This window comes from Lissotriton vulgaris, chromosome 5 (genome assembly GCF_964263255.1).
Source record: "Lissotriton vulgaris chromosome 5, aLisVul1.2, whole genome shotgun sequence".
Classification (NCBI taxonomy): Eukaryota; Metazoa; Chordata; class Amphibia; order Caudata; family Salamandridae; genus Lissotriton; species Lissotriton vulgaris.
The window spans coordinates 1,546,693,110-1,546,710,988 of NC_141693.1; the positions used below are offsets into that span (position 1 = coordinate 1,546,693,110).

Consider the following 17,879-nt stretch of genomic DNA (forward strand, 5'->3'; position numbering starts at 1 on the left):
GTGTGACCAGTGGCAAAAACCGACCACGAAGGGACTCGAACCCTCAATCTTATGATCCGAAGTCAGACGCCTTATCCATTAGGCCATGCGGTCATATGTCCTGCTGCGCCTATTTTTATAATGTAGGTGGTATGCAAGAATGGGAAATATGATATTTATAGTTATTTAGGTTTACATCCCATTGTGTGTTTTCAGCTCCTTTCAATTAAAGCACTCTTTTGGAATCTATATAATGAAAATGTCACCAGTACGATAAACTTTTGTTTTCTTTTTTGCAATTAAACCTCTTTCTTCATGAGAATAAAGCTCAGTTGTATGCTTTACATAGCTCTGGATATTTCTAGAGGTGGAGAGAAACTGTTTTGACAGTAGTAAAAACTGCTCCTTTCTGGATATGCCAATTTACACACGCTCAAAGGATGTATACGTTTCATGAATCCTGACTTGCCCTATTCAAGTAGCTGAAAGCCTGTCACCACCTCTAGAAACAACAGTTACACTAATCCAATTCAAATCATTTTTTCCAAAGGAATATCTTCTGCCGGGTCAAAGTTGCATCTGACAAAGATAGGTGTTTAAAAATATACTTTGTAGTTTCAGAACACCAACATGACTCTGAAGAGTACAGAAGTAAAATGGTACCATTTCAAAGTTCCTAATACCACATAAGCTTCTGAGCGGAAGCATGTAATAAATATATCAATTTTTCTGGAAAAGTAAGAGTGGATATTGGTTTTCACCTCAGATGTGACTCGAACCCACAATCCCTGGCGTAGGAGGCCAGTGCCTTATCCATTAGGCCACTGAGGCACAGATACACACTTGCCGTCTAGAGGCATTATTTAAATGTATTCAATCGTCAAACACTGGTGTCTGCACACAGGACATTTCTCAGTTCTCTCCATAAGTAAACTTCCCATTTTCATCCTCTTCCATCCCCGACTTTAACACTCTGTTCTGTGCTATAATGGACTCTCTGCATTTCGAGCAAGTGGAGAGAAATTGGAGGAGAACCCCTCTCGACTCAACACTTCTTCTTTCCTGAATGCTTTTCTCAATAAACTGGGCTTTGACAGTGGTATCAAGCCGTCCTTGTCTTCAGCAGGACACAGAAACAGGCACCAAGTCTCCTAACCAAGTTCAACCACACTCTGCAACTTAATAGACCAATGCTTCACAAATTAGCCAACTGTGTCATCAGCAAAGGCAGCCAATGTGCCAATCCGTTATAATTCTTCTGTAGTACTTCTCTTTCTCGTAGGCAAAATTAGCACTTTAACTGCACAAATCATACAGATTTTACACTTGAAGCACTCCATGAACACATACTTAAACACCTTGCATTTCATCTACACACCCTTAAGCTAAAAACCCATTCTGTCAAGTCAAAATTCTGCAACCCTATTACATATTCCGTGCGTGTACATAGAAGCACTTCTTAATGCCACTAACATGAACAAGATTTTAGGCTGAAAATGCAATCTAAATGACTGTGAAGTATGTACTCCACTTCATGAATAATTAGGAATGAGAACATGATGGCTATAAGAGTATTGGAAGAGCCTGCTTCCATTCTGAATGGAAATCTGAGTTGTGTGACCATTGGCAAAAACCGACCACGAAGGGACTCGAACCCTCAATCTTCTGATCCGAAGTCAGACGCCTTACCCATTAGGCCACGCGGTCATATGTCCTGCTGGGCTTATTTTTATAATGTAGGTGGTATGCAAGGATGGGAAATATGATATTGATAGTTATTTAGGTTTACATCCCATTGTGTGTTTTCAGCTCCTTTCAATTAAAGCACTCTTTTGGAATCTATATCATGAAAATGTCTCCAGTACGATAAGCTTTTGTTTTCTTTTTTGCATTTAAACCTCTTTCTTCATGAGAATAAAGCTCAGTTGTATGCTTTACATAGCTCTGGATATTTCTAGAGGTGGAGAGAAACTGTTTTGACAGTAGTAAAAACTGCTCCTTTCTGGATATGCCAATTTACACACGCTCAAAGGTTGTATACGTTTCATGAATCCTGACTTGCCCTATTCAAGTAGCTGAAAGCCTGTCACCACCTCTAGAAACAACAGTTACACCAATCCAATTCAAATAATTTTTTCCAAAGGAATATCTTCTGCCGGGTCAAAGTTGCATCTGACAAAGATAGGTGTTTAAAAATCTACTTTGTAGTTTCAGAACACCAACATGACTCTGAAGAGTACAGAAGTAAAATGGTACCATTTCAAAGTTCCTAATACCACATAAGCTTCTGTGCGGAAGCATGTAATAAACATATAAATTTTTCTGGAAAAGTAAGAGTGGATATTGGTTTTCACCTCAGATGGGACTCGAACCCACAATCCCTGGCTTAGGAGGCCAGTGCCTTATCCATTAGGCCACTGAGGCACAGATAAACAGTTGCAGTCTAGAGGCATTATTTAAATGTATTCAATCGTCAAATAGTGGTGTCTGCACACAGGACATTTCTCAGTTCTCTCCATAAGTAAACTTCCCATTTTCATCCTCTTCCATCCCCGACTTTAACACTCTTTTCTGTGCTATAATGGAGGCTCTGCATTTCGCGCAAGTGGAGAGAAATTGGAGGAGAACCACTTTCGACTCAACACTTCTTCTTTCCTGGATGCTTTTCTCAATAAACTGGGCTTTGACAGTGGTATCAAGCCGTCCTTGTCTTCAGCAGGACACAGAAACAGGCACCAAGTCTCCTAACCAAGTTCAACCACACTCTGCAACTTAATAGACCAATGCTTCACAAATTAGCCAACTGTGTCATCAGCAAAGGCAGCCAATGTGCCAATCCTTTATAATTCTTCTGTAGTACTTTTCTTTCTCGTAGGCAAAATTAGCACTTTAACTGCACAAATCATACAGATTTTTAAACTTGAAGCACTCCATGAACACATACTTACACACCTTGCATTTCATCTACACACCCTTAAGCTAAAAACCCATTCTGTCAAGTCAAAATTCTGCAACCCTATTACATATTCAGTGCGTGTACATAGAAGCACTTCTTAATGCCACTAACATGGACAAGATTTTAGGCTGAAGATGCAATCTAAATGACTGTGCAGTATGTACTCCACTTCATGAATAATTAGGAATGAGAACATGATGGCTATAAGAGTATTGGAAGAGCCTGCTTCCATTCTGAACGGAAAGCTGAGTTGTGTGTCCATTGGCAAAAACCGACCACGAAGGGACTCGAACTCTCAATCTTCTGATCCGAAGTCAGACACCTTATCCATCAGGCCACGCGGTCATATGTCCTGCTGTGCTTATTTTTATAATGTAGGTGGTATGCAAGGATGGGAAATATGATATTGATAGTTATTTCGGTTTACATCCCATTGTGTTTTTTCAGCTCCTTTCAATTAAAGCACTCTTTTGTAATTTATATAATGAGAATGTCACCAGTACGATAAGCTTTTGTTTTCTTTTTTGCATTTAAACCTCTTTCTTCATGAGATTAAAGCTAAGTTGTATGCTTTACATAGCTCTGGATATTTCCAGAAGTGGAGAGAAACTGTTTTGACAGTAGTACAAACTGCTCCTTTCTGGATATGCCAATTTACACACGCTCAAAGGTTGTATACGTTTCATGAATCCTGACTTGCCCTATTCAAGTAGCTGAAAGCCTGTCACTACCTCTAGAAACAACAGTTACACCAATCCAATTCAAATCATTTTTTCCAAAGGAATATCTTCTGCCGGGTCAAAGTTGCATCTGACAAAGATAGGTGTTTAAAAATCTACTTTGTAGTTTCAGAACACCAACATGAGTCCGGGGAGTACAGAAGTAAAATGGTACCATTTCAAAGTTTCTAATACCTCATAAGCTTCTGAGCGGAAGCATGTAATAAATATATAAATTTTTCAAGAAAACTAATACTGGATATTGGTTTTCACCTCAGATGGGACTCGAACCCACAATCCCTGGCTTAGGAGGCCAGTGCCTTATCCATTAGGCCACTGAGGCACAGATGAACACTTGCAGTCTAGAGGCATTATTTAAATGTATTCAATCGTCAAAGACTGGTGTCTGCACACAGGACATTTCTCAGTTCTCTCCATAAGTAAACTTCCCATTTTCATCCTCTTCCATCCCCGACTTTAACACTCTGTTCTGTGCTATAATGGACTCTCTGCATTTCGAGCAAGTGGAGAGAAATTGAAGGAGAACCACTCTCGACTCAACACTTCTTCTTTCCTGGATGCTTTTCTCAATAAACTGGGCTTTGACAGTGGTATCAAGCCGTCCTTGTCTTCAGCAGGACACAGAAACAGGCACCAAGTCTCCTAACCAAGTTCAACCACACTCTGCAACTTAATAGACCAATGCTTCACAAAGTAGCCAACTGTGTCATCAGCAAAGGCAGCCAATGTGCCAATCCTTTGTAATTCTTCTGTAGTAATTTTATTTCTCGTAGGCAAAATTAGCACTTTAACTGCACAAATCGTACAGATTTTACACTTGAAGCACTTCATGAACACATACTTACACACCTTGCATTTCATCTACACACCCTTAAGCTAAAAACCCATTCTGTCAAGTCAAAATTCTGCAACCCTATTACATATTCCGTGCGTGTACATAGAAGCACTTCTTAATGCCACTAACATGAACAAGATTTTAGGCTGAAGATGCAATCTAAATGACTGTGCAGTATGTACTCCACTTCATGAATAATTAGGAATGAGAACATGATGGGTATAAGAGTATTGGAAGAGCCTGCTTCCATTCTGAATGGAAATCTGAGATGTGTGACCATTGGCAAAAACTGACCACGAAGGGACTTGAACCCTCAATCTTCTGATCCAAAGTCAGACACCTTATCCATTAGGCCACGCCGTCATATGTCCTGCTGTGCTTATTTTTATAATGTAGGTGGTATACAAGGATGGGAAATATGATATTGATAGTTATTTAGGTTTACATCCCATTGTGTTTTTTCAGCTCCTTTCAATTAAAGCTCTCTTTTGGAATCTATATAATGAGAATGTCACCAGTACGATAAGCTTTTGTTTTCTTTTTTGCATTTAAACCTCTTTCTTCATGAGATTAAAGCTCAGTTGTATGCTTTACATAGCTCTGGATATTTCCAGAAGTGGAGAGAAACTGTTTTGACAGTAGTACAAACTGCTCCTTTCTGGATATGCCAAGTTACACACGCTCAAAAGTTGTATACGTTTCATGAATCCTGCCTTGCCCTATTCAAGTAGCTGAAAGCCTGTCACCACCTCTAGAAACAACAGTTACACCAATCCAATTCAAATCATTTTTTCCAAAGGAATATCTTCTGCCGGGTCAAAGTTGCATCTGACAAAGATAGGTGTTTAAAAATCTACTTTGTAGTTTCAGAACACCAACATGAGTCCGGAGAGTACATAAGTAAAATGGTACCATTTCAAAGTTCCTAATACCTCATAAGCTTCTGAGCGGAAGCATGTAATAAATATATACATTTTTCAAGAAAAGTAATACTAGATATTGGTTTTCACCTCAGATGGGACTCAAACCCACAATCCCTGGCTTAAGAGGGCAGTGCCTTATCCATTAGGCCACTGAGGCACAGATGAACACTTGCAGTCTAGAGGCATTATTTAAATGTATTCAATCGTCAAACACTGGTGTCTGCACACAGGACATTTCTCAGTTCTCTCCATAAGTAAACTTCCCATTTTCATCCTCTTCCATCCCCGACTTTAACACTCTGTTCTGTGCTATAATGGAGGCTCTGCATTTCGCGCAAGTGGAGAGAAATTGGAGGAGAACCACTTTCGACTCAACACTTCTTCTTTCCTGGATGCTTTTCTCAATAAACTGGGCTTTGACAGTGGTATCAAGCCGTCCTTGTCTTCAGCAGGACACAGAAACAGGCACCAAGTCTCCTAACCAAGTTCCACCACACTCTGCAACTTAATAGACCAATGCTTCACAAATTAGCCAACTGTGTCATCAGCAAAGGCAGCCAATGTGCCAATCCTTTATAATTCTTCTGTAGTACTTCTCTTTCTCGTAGGCAAAATTAGCACTTTAACTGCACAAATCATACAGATTTTACACTTGAAGCACTCCATGAACACATACTTACACACCTTGCATTTCATCTACACACCCTTAAGCTAAAAACCCATTCTGTCAAGTCAAAATTCTGCAACCCTATTACATATTCAGTGCGTGTACATAGAAGCACTTCTTAATGCCACTAACATGAACAAGATTTTAGGCTGAAGATGCTATCTAAATGACTGTGCAGTATGTACTCCACTTCATGAATATTTAGGAATGAGAACATGATGGCTATAAGAGTATTGGAAGAGCCTGCTTCCATTCTGAATGGAAATCTGAGTTGTGTGACCATTGGCAAAAACCGACCACGAAGGGACTCGAACCCTCAATCTTCTGATCCAAAGTCAGACGCCTTATCCATTAGGCCACCCAGTCATATGTCCTGCTGTGCTTATTTTTATAATGTAGGTGGTATGCAAGGATGAGAAATATGATATTGATAGTTATTTAGGTTTACATCCCATTGTGTGTTTTCAGCTCCTTTCAATTAAAGCACTCTTTTGGAATCTATATAATGAGAATGTCACCAGTTTGATAAGCTTTTGTTTTCTTTTTTGCATTTAAACCTCTTTCTTCATGAGATTAAAGCTCAGTTGTATGCTTTACATAGCTCTGGATATTTCCAGAAGTGGAGAGAAACTGTTTTGACAGTAGTACAAACTGCTCCTTTCTGGATATGCCAATTTACACACGCTCAAAGGTTGTATACGTTTCATGAATCCTGACTTGCCCTATTCACGTAGCTGAAAGCCTGTCACCACCTCTAAAAACAACAGTTACACCAATCCAATTCAAATCATTTTTTCCAAAAGTATATCTTCTGCCGGGTCAAAGTTGCATCTGACAAAGATAGGTGTTTAAAAATCTACTTTGTAGTTTCAGAACACCAACATGACCCTGAAGAGTACAGAAGTAAAATGGTACCATTTCAAAGTTCCTAATACCTCATAAGCTTCTGAGCGGAAGCATGTAATAAATATATAAATTTTTCTAGAAAAGTAATAGTGGATATTGGTTTTCACCTCAGATGGGACTCGAACCCACAATCCCTGGCTTAGGAGGCCAGTGCCTTATCCATTAGGCCACTGAGGCACAGATGAACACTTGCAGTCTAGAGGCATTATATAAATGTATTCAATCGTCAAACACTGGTGTCTGCACACAGGACATTTCTCAGTTCTCTCCATAAGTAAACTTCCCATTTTCATCCTCTTCCATCCCCGACTTTAACACTCTGTTCTGTGCTATAATGGAGGCTCTGCATTTCGAGCAAGTGGAGAGAAATTGGAGGAGAACCACTTTCGACTCAACACTTCTTCTTTCCTGGATGCTTTTCTCAAAAAACTGGGCTTTGACAGTGGTATCAAGCCGTCCTTGTCTTCAGCAGGACACAGAAACAGGCACCAAGTCTCCTAACCAAGTTCAACCACACTCTGCAACTTAATAGACCAATGCTTTACAAATTAGCCAACTGTGTCATCAGCAAAGGCAGCCAATGTGCCAATCCTTTATAATTCTTCTGTAGTACTTTTCTTTCTCGTAGGCAAAATTAGCACTTTAACTGCACAAATCATACAGATTTTTACACTTGAAGCACTCCATGAAAACATACTTACACACCTTGCATTTCATCTACACACCATTAAGCTAAAAACCCATTCTGTCAAGTCAAAATTCTGCAACCCTATTACATATTCAGTGCGTGTACATAGAAGCACTTCTTAATGCCACTAACATGGACAAGATTTTAGGCTGAAGATGCAATCTAAATGACTGTGCAGTATGTACTCCACTTCATGAATATTTAGGAATGAGAACATGATGGCTATAAGAGTATTGGAAGAGCCTGCTTCCATTCTGAATGGAAATCTGAGTTGTATGACCATTGGCAAAAACCGACCACGAAGGGACTCGAACCCTCAATCTTCTGATCCGAAGTCAGACGCCTTATCCATTAGGCCACGCAGTCATATGTCCTGCTGTGCTTATTTTTATAATGTAGGTGGTATGCAAGGATGAGAAATATGATATTGATAGTTATTTAGGTTTACATCCCATTGTGTGTTTTCAGCTCCTTTCAATTAAAGCACTCTTTTGGAATCTATATAATGAGAATGTCACCAGTTTGATAAGCTTTTGTTTTCTTTTTTGCATTTAAACCTCTTTCTTCATGAGATTAAAGCTCAGTTGTATGCTTTACATAGCTCTGGATATTTCCAGAAGTGGAGAGAAACTGTTTTGACAGTAGTACAAACTGCTCCTTTCTGGATATGCCAATTTACACACGCTCAAAGGTTGTATACGTTTCATGAATCCTGACTTGCCCTATTCAAGTAGCTGAAAGCCTGTCACCACCTCTAGAAACAACAGTTACACTAATCCAATTCAAATCATTTTTTCCAAAGGAATATCTTCTGCCGGGTCAAAGTTGCATCTGACAAAGATAGGTGTTTAAAAATATACTTTGTAGTTTCAGAACACCAACATGACTCTGAAGAGTACAGAAGTAAAATGGTACCATTTCAAAGTTCCTAATACCACATAAGCTTCTGAGCGGAAGCATGTAATAAATATATCAATTTTTCTGGAAAAGTAAGAGTGGATATTGGTTTTCACCTCAGATGTGACTCGAACCCACAATCCCTGGCGTAGGAGGCCAGTGCCTTATCCATTAGGCCACTGAGGCACAGATACACACTTGCCGTCTAGAGGCATTATTTAAATGTATTCAATCGTCAAACACTGGTGTCTGCACACAGGACATTTCTCAGTTCTCTCCATAAGTAAACTTCCCATTTTCATCCTCTTCCATCCCCGACTTTAACACTCTGTTCTGTGCTATAATGGACTCTCTGCATTTCGAGCAAGTGGAGAGAAATTGGAGGAGAACCCCTCTCGACTCAACACTTCTTCTTTCCTGAATGCTTTTCTCAATAAACTGGGCTTTGACAGTGGTATCAAGCCGTCCTTGTCTTCAGCAGGACACAGAAACAGGCACCAAGTCTCCTAACCAAGTTCAACCACACTCTGCAACTTAATAGACCAATGCTTCACAAATTAGCCAACTGTGTCATCAGCAAAGGCAGCCAATGTGCCAATCCGTTATAATTCTTCTGTAGTACTTCTCTTTCTCGTAGGCAAAATTAGCACTTTAACTGCACAAATCATACAGATTTTACACTTGAAGCAATCCATGAACACATACTTACACACCTTGCATTTCATCTACACACCCTTAAGCTAAAAACCCATTCTGTCAAGTTAAAATTCTGCAACCCTATTACATATTCCGTGCGTGTACATAGAAGCACTTCTTAATGCCACTAACATGAACAAGATTTTAGGCTGAAAATGCAATCTAAATGACTGTGAAGTATGTACTCCACTTCATGAATAATTAGGAATGAGAACATGATGGCTATAAGAGTATTGGAAGAGCCTGCTTCCATTCTGAATGGAAATCTGAGTTGTGTGACCATTGGCAAAAACCGACCACGAAGGGACTCGAACCCTCAATCTTCTGATCCGAAGTCAGACGCCTTACCCATTAGGCCACGCGGTCATATGTCCTGCTGGGCTTATTTTTATAATGTAGGTGGTATGCAAGGATGGGAAATATGATATTGATAGTTATTTAGGTTTACATCCCATTGTGTGTTTTCAGCTCCTTTCAATTAAAGCACTCTTTTGGAATCTATATAATGAAAATGTCTCCAGTACGATAAGCTTTTGTTTTCTTTTTTGCATTTAAACCTCTTTCTTCATGAGAATAAAGCTCAGTTGTATGCTTTACATAGCTCTGGATATTTCTAGAGGTGGAGAGAAACTGTTTTGACAGTAGTAAAAACTGCTCCTTTCTGGATATGCCAATTTACACACGCTCAAAGGTTGTATACGTTTCATGAATCCTGACTTGCCCTATTCAAGTAGCTGAAAGCCTGTCACCACCTCTAGAAACAACAGTTACACCAATCCAATTCAAATATATTTTTCCAAAGGAATATCTTCTGCCGGGTCAAAGTTGCATCTGACAAAGATAGGTGTTTAAAAATCTACTTTGTAGTTTCAGAACACCAACATGACTCTGAAGAGTACAGAAGTAAAATGGTACCATTTCAAAGTTCCTAATACCACATAAGCTTCTGTGCGGAAGCATGTAATAAACATATAAATTTTTCTGGAAAAGTAAGAGTGGATATTGGTTTTCACCTCAGATGGGACTCGAACCCACAATCCCTGGCTTAGGAGGCCAGTGCCTTATCCATTAGGCCACTGAGGCACAGATAAACAGTTGCAGTCTAGAGGCATTATTTAAATGTATTCAATCGTCAAATAGTGGTGTCTGCACACAGGACATTTCTCAGTTCTCTCCATAAGTAAACTTCCCATTTTCATCCTCTTCCATCCCCGACTTTAACACTCTTTTCTGTGCTATAATGGAGGCTCTGCATTTCGCGCAAGTGGAGAGAAATTGGAGGAGAACCACTTTCGACTCAACACTTCTTCTTTCCTGGATGCTTTTCTCAATAAACTGGGCTTTGACAGTGGTATCAAGCCGTCCTTGTCTTCAGCAGGACACAGAAACAGGCACCAAGTCTCCTAACCAAGTTCAACCACACTCTGCAACTTAATAGACCAATGCTTCACAAATTAGCCAACTGTGTCATCAGCAAAGGCAGCCAATGTGCCAATCCTTTATAATTCTTCTGTAGTACTTTTCTTTCTCGTAGGCAAAATTAGCACTTTAACTGCACAAATCATACAGATTTTTAAACTTGAAGCACTCCATGAACACATACTTACACACCTTGCATTTCATCTACACACCCTTAAGCTAAAAACCCATTCTGTCAAGTCAAAATTCTGCAACCCTATTACATATTCAGTGCGTGTACATAGAAGCACTTCTTAATGCCACTAACATGGACAAGATTTTAGGCTGAAGATGCAATCTAAATGACTGTGCAGTATGTACTCCACTTCATGAATAATTAGGAATGAGAACATGATGGCTATAAGAGTATTGGAAGAGCCTGCTTCCATTCTGAACGGAAAGCTGAGTTGTGTGTCCATTGGCAAAAACCGACCACGAAGGGACTCGAACTCTCAATCTTCTGATCCGAAGTCAGACACCTTATCCATCAGGCCACGCGGTCATATGTCCTGCTGTGCTTATTTTTATAATGTAGGTGGTATGCAAGGATGGGAAATATGATATTGATAGTTATTTCGGTTTACATCCCATTGTGTTTTTTCAGCTCCTTTCAATTAAAGCACTCTTTTGGAATCTATATAATGAGAATGTCACCAGTACGATAAGCTTTTGTTTTCTTTTTTGCATTTAAACCTCTTTCTTCATGAGATTAAAGCTAAGTTGTATGCTTTACATAGCTCTGGATATTTCCAGAAGTGGAGAGAAACTGTTTTGACAGTAGTACAAACTGCTCATTTCTGGATATGCCAATTTACACACGCTCAAAGGTTGTATACGTTTCATGAATCCTGACTTGCCCTATTCAAGTAGCTGAAAGCCTGTCACTACCTCTAGAAACAACAGTTACACCAATCCAATTCAAATCATTTTTTCCAAAGGAATATCTTCTGCCGGGTCAAAGTTGCATCTGACAAAGATAGGTGTTTAAAAATCTACTTTGTAGTTTCAGAACACCAACATGAGTCCGGGGAGTACAGAAGTAAAATGGTACCATTTCAAAGTTTCTAATACCTCATAAGCTTCTGAGCGGAAGCATGTAATAAATATATAAATTTTTCAAGAAAAGTAATACTGGATATTGGTTTTCACCTCAGATGGGACTCGAACCCACAATCCCTGGCTTAGGAGGCCAGTGCCTTATCCATTAGGCCACTGAGGCACAGATGAACACTTGCAGTCTAGAGGCATTATTTAAATGTATTCAATCGTCAAAGACTGGTGTCTTCACACAGGACATTTCTCAGTTCTCTCCATAAGTAAACTTCCCATTTTCATCCTCTTCCATCCCCGACTTTAACACTCTGTTCTGTGCTATAATGGACTCTCTGCATTTCGAGCAAGTGGAGAGAAATTGAAGGAGAACCACTCTCGACTCAACACTTCTTCTTTCCTGGATGCTTTTCTCAATAAACTGGGCTTTGACAGTGGTATCAAGCCGTCCTTGTCTTCAGCAGGACACAGAAACAGGCACCAAGTCTCCTAACCAAGTTCAACCACACTCTGCAACTTAATAGACCAATGCTTCACAAAGTAGCCAACTGTGTCATCAGCAAAGGCAGCCAATGTGCCAATCCTTTATAATTCTTCTGTAGTAATTTTATTTCTCGTAGGCAAAATTAGCACTTTAACTGCACAAATCGTACAGATTTTACACTTGAAGCACTTCATGAACACATACTTACACACCTTGCATTTCATCTACACACCCTTAAGCTAAAAACCCATTCTGTCAAGTCAAAATTCTGCAACCCTATTACATATTCCGTGCGTGTACATAGAAGCACTTCTTAATGCCACTAACATGAACAAGATTTTAGGCTGAAGATGCAATCTAAATGACTGTGCAGTATGTACTCCACTTCATGAATAATTAGGAATGAGAACATGATGGCTATAAGAGTATTGGAAGAGCCTGCTTCCATTCTGAATGGAAATTTGAGATGTGTGACCATTGGCAAAAACTGACCACGAAGGGACTTGAACCCTCAATCTTCTGATCCGAAGTCAGACACCTTATCCATTAGGCCACGCAGTCATATGTCCTGCGGTGCTTATTTTTATAATGTAGGTGGTATGCAAGGATGGGAAATATGATATTGATAGTTATTTAGGTTTACATCCCATTGTGTTTTTTCAGCTCCTTTCAATTAAAGCTCTCTTTTGGAATCTATATAATGAGAATGTCACCAGTACGATAAGCTTTCGTTTTCTTTTTTGCATTTAAACCTCTTTCTTCATGAGATTAAAGCTCAGTTGTATGCTTTACATAGCTCTGGATATTTCCAGAAGTGGAGAGAAACTGTTTTGACAGTAGTACAAACTGCTCATTTCTGGATATGCCAATTTACACACGCTCAAAGGTTGTATACGTTTCATGAATCCTGACTTGCCCTATTCAAGTAGCTGAAAGCCTGTCACTACCTCTAGAAACAACAGTTACACCAATCCAATTCAAATCATTTTTTCCAAAGGAATATCTTCTGCCGGGTCAAAGTTGCATCTGACAAAGATAGGTGTTTAAAAATCTACTTTGTAGTTTCAGAACACCAACATGAGTCCGGGGAGTACAGAAGTAAAATGGTACCATTTCAAAGTTTCTAATACCTCATAAGCTTCTGAGCGGAAGCATGTAATAAATATATAAATTTTTCAAGAAAAGTAATACTGGATATTGGTTTTCACCTCAGATGGGACTCGAACCCACAATCCCTGGCTTAGGAGGCCAGTGCCTTATCCATTAGGCCACTGAGGCACAGATGAACACTTGCAGTCTAGAGGCATTATTTAAATGTATTCAATCGTCAAAGACTGGTGTCTTCACACAGGACATTTCTCAGTTCTCTCCATAAGTAAACTTCCCATTTTCATCCTCTTCCATCCCCGACTTTAACACTCTGTTCTGTGCTATAATGGACTCTCTGCATTTCGAGCAAGTGGAGAGAAATTGGAGGAGAACCACTCTCGACTCAACACTTCTTCTTTCCTGGATGCTTTTCTCAATAAACTGGGCTTTGACAGTGGTATCAAGCCGTCCTTGTCTTCAGCAGGACACAGAAACAGGCACCAAGTCTCCTAACCAAGTTCAACCACACTCTGCAACTTAATAGACCAATGCTTCACAAAGTAGCCAACTGTGTCATCAGCAAAGGCAGCCAATGTGCCAATCCTTTATAATTCTTCTGTAGTAATTTTATTTCTCGTAGGCAAAATTAGCACTTTAACTGCACAAATCGTACAGATTTTACACTTGAAGCACTTCATGAACACATACTTACACACCTTGCATTTCATCTACACACCCTTAAGCTAAAAACCCATTCTGTCAAGTCAAAATTCTGCAACCCTATTACATATTCCGTGCGTGTACATAGAAGCACTTCTTAATGCCACTAACATGAACAAGATTTTAGGCTGAAGATGCAATCTAAATGACTGTGCAGTATGTACTCCACTTCATGAATAATTAGGAATGAGAACATGATGGCTATAAGAGTATTGGAAGAGCCTGCTTCCATTCTGAATGGAAATCTGAGATGTGTGACCATTGGCAAAAACTGACCACGAAGGGACTTGAACCCTCAATCTTCTGATCCGAAGTCAGACACCTTATCCATTAGGCCACGCCGTCATATGTCCTGCTGTGCTTATTTTTATAATGTAGGTGGTATACAAGGATGGGAAATATGATATTGATAGTTATTTAGGTTTACATCCCATTGTGTTTTTTCAGCTCCTTTCAATTAAAGCTCTCTTTTGGAATCTATATAATGAGAATGTCACCAGTACGATAAGCTTTTGTTTTCTTTTTTGCATTTAAACCTCTTTCTTCATGAGATTAAAGCTCAGTTGTATGCTTTACATAGCTCTGGATATTTCCAGAAGTGGAGAGAAACTGTTTTGACAGTAGTACAAACTGCTCCTTTCTGGATATGCCAATTTACACACGCTCAAAAGTTGTATACGTTTCATGAATCCTGCCTTGCCCTATTCAAGTAGCTGAAAGCCTGTCACCACCTCTAGAAACAACAGTTACACCAATCCAATTCAAATAATTTTTTCCAAAGGAATATCTTCTGCCGGGTCAAAGTTGCATCTGACAAAGATAGGTGTTTAAAAATCTACTTTGTAGTTTCAGAACACCAACATGAGTCCGGAGAGTACAGAAGTAAAATGGTACCATTTCAAAGTTCCTAATACCTCATAAGCTTCTGAGCGGAAGCATGTAATAAATATATAAATTTTTCAAGAAAAGTAATACTAGATATTGGTTTTCACCTCAGATGGGACTCAAACCCACAATCCCTGGCTTAAGAGGCCAGTGCCTTATCCATTAGGCCACTGAGGCACAGATGAACACTTGCAGTCTAGAGGCATTATTTAAATGTATTCAATCGTCAAACACTGGTGTCTGCACACAGGACATTTCTCAGTTCTCTCCATAAGTAAACTTCCCATTTTCATCCTCTTCCATCCCCGACTTTACCACTCTGTTCTGTGCTATAATGGAGGCTCTGCATTTCGCGCAAGTGGAGAGAAATTGGAGGAGAACCACTTTCGACTCAACACTTCTTCTTTCCTGGATGCTTTTCTCAATAAACTGGGCTTTGACAGTGGTATCAAGCCGTCCTTGTCTTCAGCAGGACACAGAAACAGGCACCAAGTCTGCTAACCAAGTTCAACCACACTCTGCAACTTAATAGACCAATGCTTTCCAAATTAGCCAACTGTGTCATCAGCAAAGGCAGCCAATGTGCAAAACCTTTATAATTCTTCTGTAGTACTTTTCTTTCTCGTAGGCAAAATTAGCACTTTAACTGCACAAATCATACAGATTTTTACACTTGAAGCACTCCATGAACACATACTTACACACCTTGCATTTCATCTACACACCCTTAAGCTAAAAACCCATTCTGTCAAGTCAAAATTCTGCAACCCTATTACATATTCAGTGCGTGTACATAGAAGCACTTCTTAATGCCACTAACATGGACAAGATTTTAGGCTGAAGATGCAATCTAAATGACTGTGCAGTATGGACTCCACTTCATGAATAATTAGGAATGAGAACATGATGGCTATAAGAGTATTGGAAGAGCCTGCTTCCATTCTGAATGGAAATTTGAGATGTGTGACCATTGGCAAAAACTGACCATGAAGGGACTCGAACCCTCAATCTTCTGATCCGAAGTCAGACGCCTTATCCATTAGGCCACGCAGTCATATGTCCTGCGGTGCTTATTTTTATAATGTAGGTGGTATGCAAGGATGGGAAATATGATATTGATAGTTATTTTGGTTTACATCCCATTGTGTGTTTTCAGCTCCTTTCAATTAAAGCACTCTTTTGGAATCTATATAATGAAAATGTCACCAGTACGATAAGCTTTTGTTTTCTTTTTTGCATTTAAACCTCTTTCTTCATGAGATTAAAGCTCAGTTGTATGCTTTACATAGCTCTGGATATTTCCAGAAGTGGAGAGAAACTGTTTTGACAGTAGTACAAACTGCTCCTTTCTGGATATGCCAATTTACACACGCTCAAAGGTTGTATGTGTTTCATGAATCCTGACTTGCCCTATTCAAGTAGCTGAAAGCCTGTCACCACCTCTAGAAACAACGTTTACACCAATCCAATTCAAATAATTTTTTCCAAAGGAATATCTTCTGCTGGGTCAAAGTTGCATCTGACAAAGATAGGTGTTTAAAAATCTACTTTGTAGTTTCAGAACACCAACATAAGTCCGGAGAGTACAGAAGTAAAATGGTACCATTTCAAAGTTCCTAATACCTCATAAGCTTCTGAGGGGAAGCATGTAATAAATAAATAAATTTTTCTAGAAAAGTAATAGTGGATATTGGTTTTCACCTCAGATGGGACTCGAACCCACAATCCCTGGCTTAGGAGGCCAGTGCCTTATCCTTTAGGCCACTGAGGCACAGATGAACACTTGCAGTCTAGAGGCATTATTTAAATGTATTCAACCGTCAAACACTGGTGTCTGCACACAGGACATTTCTCAGTTCTCTCCATAAGTAAACTTCCCATTTTCATCCTCTTCCATCCCCGACTTTAACACTCTGTTCTGTGCTATAATGGAGGCTCTGCATTTCGAGCAAGTGGAGAGAAATTGGAGGAGAACCACTTTCGACTCAACACTTCTTCTTTCCTGGATGCTTTTCTCAATAAACTGGGCTTTGACAGTGGTATCAAGCCGTCCTTGTCTTCAGCAGGACACAGAAACAGGCACCAAGTCTGCTAACCAAGTTCAACCACACTCTGCAACTTAATAGACCAATGCTTTCCAAATTAGCCAACTGTGTCATCAGCAAAGGCAGCCAATGTGCAAAACCTTTATAATTCTTCTGTAGTACTTTTCTTTCTCGTAGGCAAAATTAGCACTTTAACTGCACAAATCATACAGATTTTTACACTTGAAGCACTCCATGAACACATACTTACACACCTTGCATTTCATCTACACACCCTTAAGCTAAAAACCCATTCTGTCAAATCAAAATTCTGCAACCCTATTACATATTCAGTGCGTGTACATAGAAGCACTTCTTAATGCCACTAACATGGACAAGATTTTAGGCTGAAGATGCAATCTAAATGACTGTGCAGTATGTACTCCACTTCATGAATAATTAGGAATGAGAACATGATGGCTATAAGAGTATTGGAAGAGCCTGCTTCCATTCTGAATGGAAAGCTGAGTTGTGTGACCATTGGCAAAAACCGACCACGAAGGGACTCGAACCCTCAATCTTCTGATCCGAAGTCAGACACCTTATCCATTAGGCCACGCGGTCATATGTCCTGCTGTGCTTATTTTTATAATGAAGGTGGTATGCAAGGATGGGAAATATGATATTGATAGTTATTTAGGTTTACATCCCATTGTGTTTTTTCAGCTCCTTTCAATTAAAGCACTCTTTTGGAATCTATATAATGAGAATGTCACCAGTACGATAAGCTTTCGTTTTCTTTTTTGCATTTAAACCTCTTTCTTCATGAGATTAAAGCTCAGTTGTATGCTTTACATAGCTCTGGATATTTCCAGAAGTGGA

At 39.5% G+C, this 17,879-nt stretch overlaps 17 non-coding genes across 17 annotated transcripts; all 17 read right to left on the reverse strand.

The window, feature by feature from the left end:
• Positions 1-20: 20 nt before the first annotated feature.
• TRNAR-UCG (transfer RNA arginine (anticodon UCG)) lies at positions 21-93 on the reverse strand. Its single transcript has one exon. It is a non-coding gene; the product is annotated as a tRNA-Arg (tRNA).
• A 644-nt stretch (positions 94-737) lies between these two features.
• On the reverse strand, positions 738-810 carry TRNAR-CCU (transfer RNA arginine (anticodon CCU)). Its single transcript has one exon. It is a non-coding gene; the product is annotated as a tRNA-Arg (tRNA).
• An 803-nt stretch (positions 811-1,613) lies between these two features.
• On the reverse strand, positions 1,614-1,686 carry TRNAR-UCG (transfer RNA arginine (anticodon UCG)). Its single transcript has one exon. It is a non-coding gene; the product is annotated as a tRNA-Arg (tRNA).
• Positions 1,687-2,330: 644 nt separating this feature from the next.
• Positions 2,331-2,403, reverse strand: TRNAR-CCU (transfer RNA arginine (anticodon CCU)). Its single transcript has one exon. It is a non-coding gene; the product is annotated as a tRNA-Arg (tRNA).
• Positions 2,404-3,924: 1,521 nt separating this feature from the next.
• On the reverse strand, positions 3,925-3,997 carry TRNAR-CCU (transfer RNA arginine (anticodon CCU)). Its single transcript has one exon. It is a non-coding gene; the product is annotated as a tRNA-Arg (tRNA).
• Positions 3,998-7,110: 3,113 nt separating this feature from the next.
• Positions 7,111-7,183, reverse strand: TRNAR-CCU (transfer RNA arginine (anticodon CCU)). Its single transcript has one exon. It is a non-coding gene; the product is annotated as a tRNA-Arg (tRNA).
• Positions 7,184-7,987: 804 nt separating this feature from the next.
• Positions 7,988-8,060, reverse strand: TRNAR-UCG (transfer RNA arginine (anticodon UCG)). Its single transcript has one exon. It is a non-coding gene; the product is annotated as a tRNA-Arg (tRNA).
• A 644-nt stretch (positions 8,061-8,704) lies between these two features.
• TRNAR-CCU (transfer RNA arginine (anticodon CCU)) lies at positions 8,705-8,777 on the reverse strand. Its single transcript has one exon. It is a non-coding gene; the product is annotated as a tRNA-Arg (tRNA).
• Positions 8,778-9,580: 803 nt separating this feature from the next.
• Positions 9,581-9,653, reverse strand: TRNAR-UCG (transfer RNA arginine (anticodon UCG)). The gene has a single exon. It is a non-coding gene; the product is annotated as a tRNA-Arg (tRNA).
• A 644-nt stretch (positions 9,654-10,297) lies between these two features.
• TRNAR-CCU (transfer RNA arginine (anticodon CCU)) lies at positions 10,298-10,370 on the reverse strand. The gene has a single exon. It is a non-coding gene; the product is annotated as a tRNA-Arg (tRNA).
• Positions 10,371-11,891: 1,521 nt separating this feature from the next.
• Positions 11,892-11,964, reverse strand: TRNAR-CCU (transfer RNA arginine (anticodon CCU)). Its single transcript has one exon. It is a non-coding gene; the product is annotated as a tRNA-Arg (tRNA).
• Positions 11,965-12,767: 803 nt separating this feature from the next.
• Positions 12,768-12,840, reverse strand: TRNAR-UCG (transfer RNA arginine (anticodon UCG)). Its single transcript has one exon. It is a non-coding gene; the product is annotated as a tRNA-Arg (tRNA).
• Positions 12,841-13,484: 644 nt separating this feature from the next.
• TRNAR-CCU (transfer RNA arginine (anticodon CCU)) lies at positions 13,485-13,557 on the reverse strand. Its single transcript has one exon. It is a non-coding gene; the product is annotated as a tRNA-Arg (tRNA).
• An 803-nt stretch (positions 13,558-14,360) lies between these two features.
• On the reverse strand, positions 14,361-14,433 carry TRNAR-UCG (transfer RNA arginine (anticodon UCG)). The gene has a single exon. It is a non-coding gene; the product is annotated as a tRNA-Arg (tRNA).
• A 1,521-nt stretch (positions 14,434-15,954) lies between these two features.
• TRNAR-UCG (transfer RNA arginine (anticodon UCG)) lies at positions 15,955-16,027 on the reverse strand. The gene has a single exon. It is a non-coding gene; the product is annotated as a tRNA-Arg (tRNA).
• Positions 16,028-16,671: 644 nt separating this feature from the next.
• On the reverse strand, positions 16,672-16,744 carry TRNAR-CCU (transfer RNA arginine (anticodon CCU)). Its single transcript has one exon. It is a non-coding gene; the product is annotated as a tRNA-Arg (tRNA).
• An 804-nt stretch (positions 16,745-17,548) lies between these two features.
• Positions 17,549-17,621, reverse strand: TRNAR-UCG (transfer RNA arginine (anticodon UCG)). Its single transcript has one exon. It is a non-coding gene; the product is annotated as a tRNA-Arg (tRNA).
• Between the last annotated feature and the right edge of the window lie 258 nt (positions 17,622-17,879).